The following is a 9,492-nucleotide window of genomic DNA, read 5'->3' as shown; positions in this document are numbered from 1 at the left end:
ATTTAAATTAGATTAAAAAAAAAAAAAAAAATTAGCACAGATAGGTGGGCTAAGATAAAAAAAAATCTCATAGTCATATCCAAAAAACTTAAAATTATTTATCCAAAGTGAACATTGCATCAAATCACTTTAGATAACACTTCTTGAAGGCTTAAAAAGGTATGAAACAAACTTACATCATGGTTACCCAACTTATCCTGGCTTAAACAATTGTTTGTAATAGCTATTTGTGTTATTGCATTCTTACTTATTGTTTGTAGTAGTAGTTACTGTTGTATGATATTATGTACTTGAAATCGCGATGCTTATGCTCAATGTAAACAAGTATAAACTTAGAAATAAGATAGAGAAGGGTTCTTACTTTAAAGACATACAAGATTTGTAAAGAATTACAAATAACCAAAGAAAAGGGGGGATTGAAGAAGGAGCAGTCAATAACTCATGTAAGCACAAGTTAACTATTGGGAGACAGCAATGTTAGTTCAGACAGAAGATGTTAATTACAAAGCCTGAGAAGCCAAATTCACCCTAATCTTGTCAAGATAGAGGGGACAAGGATCATCTCAGAGATTGCTGAACCATCCCTCAAAGGACTACGCATGCTCAGGGAGAAAGGTGAAAAGTTCACTGCAAGGATGACTACTGGCCTTCATCAGAAAGACCCCCGAGGAAGAGGAGAGGCCTTCCTCAGCGCAACCACCAGGACACACAGCGCATGCGTGGCCCATATGCTAATGACTTCCGAGAAATAATTTGTGTAACCACACCTGTCCCAAGGAATGTGGTGAATATTCATAATTTAACCCTTAATACTGTGCTGTAGAGAGCACCAGGTGTGTGTGTTTGGAGGAGCGATCCCCACACACCCGGCGTGCCGAATAAAGCAAATACCCGCTTCTCTGACTCTGTCTCTGAAGTGTCTCCTGGCCCGGTTGAGGCGCGATTCAGAACTACAGGTAATTAAACAGGTTGTTGAAATAACGTGATTTGCTTGTGGTTTATTGAGAGAAACCAATTTAATGTTTATCTATGTGTCAACATATGTTATAAATCCATTTTCTGACATGGGGTGAAAAATTACTATAGGGGCTGTACACATGTGGGGAGCCTTAACACCTGCCACATGCAGGAGGCAGCTAGGACATGTGAGGGGGAAGGAAACTGCCGACATTACGGGCAACCCCTTTAGAAAATGGCAGTAAGCCCTGTCTGTGAGGGGACTTTGCCTGACAGGCAGAGAAAGCTTCCACCACTGGGCTGCAAGCAACCATCCCCCTGCCAGTGTGGCAGACCCCCGGATGCCAGGGAAAAAATGCCTGGGAAATCGGGCTGTGGGAGGAGTCTTAGCACATAAAAGCAGTGAACTGCAATGGAATTACCCCCCACCATTCTTTTTTGTCTCTTGGAGGACCGAGGGCTCACCCGGAAATTCAACTTGCTTCTCCCCCCGCACCCCGCCTGCTTTTTCTCCCTGCTCTCCTGCTTCTTCTGATGCATGGGAAAGACTCCACTACCAGAATAAGTAGTAAAGTAGGTATGTTTATTCCAGCGCTGGGACACATGGGGGATAGTTCCTCCAAAGTCATGTGTGCTAGCAGCTGCATTCAGCTTGGTATATATCGGCTTACAAGTTCCATATTCATTAAGTTTTCCAATACGCCTATACATATTCATTGCCTAGCCCCGCCTAGCCTCGCTTCATATTACAATGAGCCCAAAAGTCATTTACATTCGCATTGCGCTTGCGCAGTGTTGTCTGGTGGTTGTGGGCAGGGATCTCTGAGATGAAATAAGAGTCTTCCTCAGATGAAGTAAAGGGTCTTCCTCATCTTGAACTTTTCACCGTTCCTCCCTGCGCATGCTCTTTATGTCCCTGGCCTAAGTCCAAACTTCAAGACTGGTTTGACTTAATTTTAGGTTAAAACCAGGATCTTTGGTCAAGATTCCTTCCCTTTATCAATAGTCTCATATCATCTTATCCTGCTTTGGTAGGCACAGTAAGAGTTGGGCAAGCTGTATGCATTGCTTCTAACAAACAACTTCTTAGTAACCTCTGCTTCCCCATCCCCCTGATTCACTTCCCTGCCTGTCTTTCCTGTCCGTACCCCCTGAGGCAGCCCGTCCTCACGACTACCTGCTTCACAGCCATTTGCACCCAGCCTGCAGCCATTGCCGCCGCTGCCTTCCCCATGTTGCTCAGCAGCCAGACCGCAGCCGTCATTCACTGACAGAAGTGACACGCAGCCTGCTGCCGCTTGGAAGTCACGCCCAGTCAATCACAAGAGCCGCGCAGACTCATCGCAGCTTGTAGCACACATGCTCTATCTGCCAAGCAGATGCCAACGGGGCACCCCGGGGTACAGCGGTAACATTCTGTTCTTGTCTTCTGTTTCTCTCTCCTTCTCTCTTTTCCCCTCTCTGCTCCCTTTACTATCCCACTTCGGTAGGAACACTTATCTTTCTTTATCAATAAACAGTTCTCAGATACAATATTGCCACGTTTGTGATTTATTTCATCCAAGAAATCTGTCAAAAAGAATCTTCCCCGACTCCCCTTACAGCAGGATGGGACATTTCACTATCTGTAGATGTTCTCCACTTTGTCTTGACATTTTACCCAACTCAAATAATGGCTTTAGCAAGCTCTGAAAGGCTGATTTTGATTAATGCTCAACAGCTCCTGCATAACAAACGGGAAACTTCGGAGCAATAGAAAACTCTTCTTTGTGTGGTTGGTTAATTTTTTGTATTAGTTTCATGTGCAGATCCAGTCACTTAATTACCTAAAAATCTTGGTTTTTTTAGTGATAAATAGTTTTCCTTATTTAAAAACTTTCATGACTCAGAGATCTTAAAAAAATATATATGCATGAGCTCTGCTTGTGCCCTAGGATGTTGTAGTTGCTGTGTTTCATCTCAGGAAGTTCAGCTGCCTGTGCCTTTTCTTCTTAGTTCAGCATTGACTGTGGTATGCAAGCCAATTAAAGAGGGAAAAATAGAGAAGAAGTGGAAGAGGAGAGACAGTAATATGTATCAAGATCATATTTCCTCTTTCTATCTCTATAATGTAATTAAATTACTGAGGCCCATGGAGGTTCCCCGATCACCCGCCCCCTAAAGTGATTTTTTTTTCTGGCTTCCTTCTTCCTCCATAAGGCTATTTTCTTTTTGAGTAATTAGTGGGAAATGTTGTTCTCCTGTGAGGGCTAATTGACCATAATTAACCATTGGACAACATGCACTCACATCATCAAGCAGAAGAGGGCAGTAAATCAAAAGCAGTAAGATTACTAAAATCTGGGACAGTGAAAGAATTCCCTTATCCCCAAAACCTGGAGCTGAACAACACAGGAAGAAATTAATAATGTATGCTTTTTCCCCGCTGGAGAAAAAGGGCTGGACTTGTTTGGGGTTTTTTTATTATTTGTGGTTTGTAGAAAATCCAAATCATACAAATAGTTTTCATTCCACTGTTTTAATAAGTGACTGATTTCCAATGCAATGTATTTGGTGTTGAGGCTCTTATAAAGTGAAAGGAGCCCAACCTGGAGTAACTGTTCAAGGCTTGACAGTTCTTGCCTATGGGAACACAATGAGGCTGGATGTGAATGTCCTTGTTTCCATTTAAATTATTAATGAAGTTCTATAAAATTAAAATCACTGCAGTCTCACCCCTCTTCGCTTACTACAAGTACTGGCAGCAGCAAGCTACACAAAGTACTTAGTTCGAGTTATAAACAAAGAGAAAAGGACTTTCTACTTGTTACTTTATGAATAACCCTTAATGGCTTGATTTCTACCCCACTTCCTTTCTGCATGTCTCTTTACAGAGTCATGTGTTCCATAACAGTTCTGAGATATCCTCACTCACCACTGTCAATGTGAATTGCAGAACTTGGCTGTTCCTAAATGAAAAGTAGTTTTAAATGCTGAAACATTATGCTGTGAAAAACAAAAATGTCTTTGAGGACAATTTTTTTTTCTTTAAACCAAAATAACTGAAAGCAAACTGGTTAGTCTCTGTATGGAATTTCTTCTTGTAACCCACCACAATTTCCAAAGGGTTTCTGTGTATAGGAAGGGGGCATTATGTTTTGTGCTACCTCTAAATTTAAAAGACCAACATGCCATGTACATCCCATGTATTTTCTAAGTGAAAATGAGGTAAAGTCCTCTTTCACACTGATTCTAACTTTTTCTTTCTAAAATATTGCAACTGCTGTATTTTGAAGTCTAACATATAGCAACAAATCACTTAGTCCTTTATTTCTATGTAACTCTTTCTTTTTTAAAAGCAAGATAAATTTATTCAAGAATAAAATCCTGCCTGAAACAGGCTTGTTTTGGCATTGCATTGTTCCCCTGCCTGAATCACATAACTCCCATGTAATTAGTTGCAACCCCAGCTGAGGATCAGAAGCCTCTTGGTCTTACCTACTTTACAAGCAAAGTAGCATTATAGCTTTTAGGAAAGGAAGGTATGTGTTTGGGTTTCTTCATTTGAGGTTTTATTTTATTCTAGCTCGTATGTTATCAATGGAAAATTATAAATGAGAGGGAATGAATTCAGAAAATATTTGGCTTAAACATGCAATGTAAAGGCCTTTACAGTAAAATATAAGCTGCTTTAGGAGCCTACAGTATGAATAAAATCAGGGGGGTAGATAGGAAGTTTAAGTAAATGTGAATGAAGTTGACACTAGTCATGTGTCTTCATAGCACAGAAACCTTGCAGCAAGTCTGAAACTTTGCCTTAATTCTGTTGGATCTGGAATTCTCCACAGATGTAACCTTTATTTATCTGGTATTTATCTTCATCAATAGAAATATGTGAATCAACAGGTTTATAGACCTCTAATTAGGTCACATATCCCTGCAAAAATAACTCCAAAAGCTGGTTGGAACTAGCTGATCGATCTTTAATGTCCCTTCCAACCCAAACCATTCCATGATCCCATGATTTGGGGAAACATTTATTCCTCTGCCATGTACAAAGTGGATATTCAGTGGCCCTTTCTGGAGTGAACATTTGCAGTGTTGCCTGGGACTGCTACTAAAGACCGGTTCCAGTTATCAGTAGCGTGTCAAAATAGCCACCTCCATGTGAGACTTTTCCACCAGCAATAATCTTTGAGCTCTCAGCTCACAATGTAATACCTCTTTTTTTCCTACAAGGGCTTTTTTTTAATAGAAGCAAGACCACTCAAATGTTTCAGAGTTGTGCTAGCAAAGTGACTACTTTTGTGACAAATACATGTAGATACAAAAATGCTGCTAGCGAGGATTTTCTTGCTATTTTCTAAGTTCGTGAGAGACTTTTCTCTCACGCAGAAGAGGTAGCAGGGAATGTAAACAACCAAGCCACCTGCAACCTTGAAAAGTCTTGTTTATGATACAGTAGAAAAATATTTTGACAATGGATGTTTTAGGATTTTAGCCAATCACCCCCAAGGGGTGGCTGGTCCTTTGTCCAATTAGACTATGAAGAAAAAAGTCTATAAAAGAGTTTGTAAAATAATTAAATAAATCAATCTTGCTGCACAATTCCTGCCTGCTGGATCTTCTCTCCTCCTCCTCCCTATGGCTGCAGGACACGGTGATATACCCTAGGGCCCAGGCCTGCGGTAATATTTGGTGCTGCCCGATGTGATCTGCACTCTCTGACATGTCCTGCTGCTGCAAGCCAAGCCGAATTTCTCTAGAGGTATGCTGTTCTGCTTCCCCCCCCGGGACCAGGAAGTCCAACAGGACTGAGAAATGGCGAACAGTGGCTCACAGACCAATGCTGTGGTACTGCTCTGGAAAGGTGTGTTTTCAGTATAATGCACACCTCCATTCCTGAAAACTCAGTTCGGGAATTATTAGACTGGGCTACCTTAAAAGGGATTTCCATGGACAGAGATACTGCCCTGGACTTTGCCTTATGGCAGGAACTCAGCTGTGCTGTCCGACACGAGCTCCCGACTGGGGGGCCAGCAGCGTTAGAATTATACAAAACCTGGCGTTCGTTATTTATCCTGCTGACTGATCTTGACGGTGACAGCAGGGCTGGCTCGCCTATTTCGGTGGTGAGTGATGGAGGAATGTCCGGGGGGATCCCACTGACTGGGCTTCCGGGGCAAATGATGGTGGATTTGGAAAAACCCCCCCGGCTCCACAGGCAGAGCCTGCGCTGCCTCGCCCTCCACAATCGCAGGACTCCGCGGCCCCCAGGGACCCCGCACCGGCAGAGGCAGGGGGGTCGGGGCAGCAGGAGGCTACACAGGCTGCCTTGCCGCTCAGCTCGGCGGTGGCCACGGCTTATCCAGGGCCACAAATTAGCGGCTTAGCAAACTGGACCCCCAGAGCGGCTCCTCGCTCAGTTACGTATGCACCTGGATCTAACTTCTTAGCCAGCATAGCGCGGGGTGTGCCTGCTCCGAGACTGCCTGGGTGTGGTCCGCTGCCCTCCTTGGCGCTGGACTGTTCTGCGCAGTTGCAGAACTGAGCCATCAATGTTTTAATACAGCATCTGCCTTTGCTGACAGAGTTACCGAACATATCCCAAAGGGTGGAGGACCTGTTCAGCTTGGAAAAGTAGCGGATGCCAGAGCCACCCTGCCGTGTGAGGCACACCAAGGCCACACCGCCGGCGCCGCCCGCAGGAGACACGGCTCCAAACCAGGAAGCAGTGCGGCCGGCGGCGAACCCAGAAGCAGCGCTGCCGCGGGAAAACCCGGAAGCGGCGGCGGCTGCGGAACGGCGGCCAGGGGCAGCGGCGCTGGGCGTGGCCGCGGAGCACAGGTCAGCGACGGCGCTGAACGCAGCCGGGGAGCGCGAAACAGGAGCGGTTTCAGCAGCAACCACGCCAAACAAGGCTGTGGTGCGAGAGACAAGCGCAGCGTCGAGCGCGGCTGTAGCCCCAGACATGGCGGTAGCAGCTCCAGTACCGACTCAATCGGGACTGGACAAGACAGCATCCCGTAAAGAGGCTGCTGTTCAAACTGCAGCGCAGCCAACTGCAGTCTGTGCTGTCTGTTCTGCCTCTAGCGAACTTAGCCAAAGTGACCCTCCCTGTCCATTTCTGTTCACTCCCAGCACCTCAGAGTTGCTTTTGCCTGATGATTCTTCGTCAGGCAGTGAGGCAGATGAGGTTCTGGCCCCGGGGCGTCAGGCGGCTGTAGCCGCACGGCGAAGGAAAAGGCTGCGCCGGTCTTGCCCCATGACCTTTCAGGACTGCACAGCAACAGTGCGTCCGATCCACTACAATCGCTTCTTAGAGTCAGTTAAGATGCGAGCATTGGAGGAGGGTGACTGGAGGTTATTGGAAACACTTGGAATGCCAAATAGATCTGAGGATTCTGGGGAAAAACCGGGGAGCTGTTACACTCCATCCACAGGCTGTGCCAACAGTTCAGGATGGTAGTGACTCCCCAAAAGGGGAGATCCAAGCTTTCCCAGTGTATAATGCTCTCGCAGATTCTGGCGAGCATGATAAGCATGAGGTAATTGCTTGGAAAGTTGCCCAGGACCTCCAATCCAAGGTGGCACAACATGGGCTCCGTTCTGCTGAGGTTATGCAGATAATAAGGGTGATAAATACAGATTTGCTTGCTCCATTTGATATCAGACACATAGGCCAAATTCTATTTCAACCTGTACAATTTGCAGTTTTTGAGAAAACCTGGAGAAAGCTGGCTGACAAGGCTGCATTAGGGAATAGGCAGCTCCTTGCAGCTGATCCTAGACGGACAGCCGGAATGGATGCTTTGATGGGGACTGGTCCCTTCTCTGATCCCAGCCTACAGGGTACTTTGTCCTCTAGCATCCTGCAGCAAGCTCAACAGGTCAGCATGGCTGCCCTGTTGAAAACCATAGAGATATCTGCGCCTAGAAAGCAATATACTGAAATAGTTCAAGGGAGATCAGAGTCATTCCTCTCTTTTGTAGAAAAAGTTGCTGCTTCTCTCGAGAAGCAGGGTGAGGATAACAGGTTAAGGCAGATGTTGTTAAGGCAGTGAGTGAGAGATAATGCAAACAAGGAGTGCAGAAAAATCACAGATGCGTTGCCAGGAGATCCTGAGGTAACAGACATGGTCGAAGCCTGCGCTAAGGTGGGATCTGGGAACCAGAAAAGGTCTGTTTTGGCTGAGTTCCTGCAGCCTGTTCATGCGTCTTCTGGTCGTGAACCAAAGCAACCCAAACAGGCGAAAAAACGGAAGCGGCCTAAGCCGAGCGAAAAAGAGAACACACCAATCCCCCAGTGCAAGAGGTGTGGCAGGCCAGGGCATTGCTCGGACTATTGTAGATCCCCGACTCATGCCAATGGTCGGCCGTTGTCAGGAAACTTCTGCTGGGGTGCAAGGAGGGGGAATTGCTCTCCGATGCAGTCTCTCCTCCAGAGAGTGGCACAGGTACAGGCACAGGCCTACTCAGCCACCCTAGAGACGGCACCCAGGGATCAGACAGCACCCAGGGATCAGACGGGTTTGACGTCCACACCGCAGCCGCAGTCGTCTTAGACTCTAGTGGTATTTATAAGGTTGCCTTGGATGCATATGGACCCTTAGCCCAAGGATACAGTGCAATGCTGGTGGGAAAACCTGATTCCATCAAGGAATCTTAGTGCACTCAGGAGTTATTGATGCTGCCTTTAAAGGTCAGATTTGCGCTATGGTCTCCACGCAAAAACCCCCTGTAGCTATTCCTGAAAAGACCTGCCTTGCTAAATCAGTGCCTTTTAAGTCTTGTGTCCCCAGGATAGAACAACAAACTCACGAAGATAACGGCAGTAGATCTATAGGACTTCCGCAGGCCTTCTAGACTGCAGACATCTCTGACCAAAGGCCACGATGACATGTACCCTGATCCTGCCAAACGCCCGTCCACTCTGGACTCAGCTTCGAGGTTTGATTGATACAGGTGCTGATGTAACTGTCATCTCCTTCTCTGCGTGGCATACCTCATGGCCTTTAGCCCCGGTGGGATTGGCCATCACAGGAGTAGGAGGAACCACACAGAGCTATTGAAGCGAACGGCCTGTGATAGTGAAGGACTCAGAGGGGCACCCAGCTATGATTAGGCCTTATGTTGCTACCACTTCCCTTAACCCTTGGGGATGGGATGTGTTGGCAGCTTGGGGGGTATGGATTATGACAAATTTTTAGCAGGGGTCACTGTGCGTAAGGGCGCACAGTATCCTACACTGCCTTTGCGGTGGCTGACTAACACACCAATCCGAGTCAGGCTCTGCTCAGTTAGTTGAATTAAGGGCTGTTACCATGGCTTTTCAATGATTCTCACAGGAACCTTTGAATTTGGTTACTGAAGCCAACTAGAAAAAGCTTTGTATACAATTAATCACCTTACAGTACCACAAAATTCAAATAATCCTGTTATTCTGAATCATTTTCTCTCATTGCAGTCTGCAGGCGAGACACAACTGCCCCGAGCAAAAGTCTGGGTACGGAATTTACTTACTAACCAGTGGGAAGGCCCTCATGAGCTCATCAT

This window comes from Aphelocoma coerulescens, chromosome 4 (assembly GCF_041296385.1).
Source record: "Aphelocoma coerulescens isolate FSJ_1873_10779 chromosome 4, UR_Acoe_1.0, whole genome shotgun sequence".
NCBI classification, from domain to species: domain Eukaryota; kingdom Metazoa; phylum Chordata; class Aves; order Passeriformes; family Corvidae; genus Aphelocoma; species Aphelocoma coerulescens.
The sequence above is the reverse complement of the archived record's forward strand: the minus strand, read 5'-3'. Positions refer to the sequence as shown.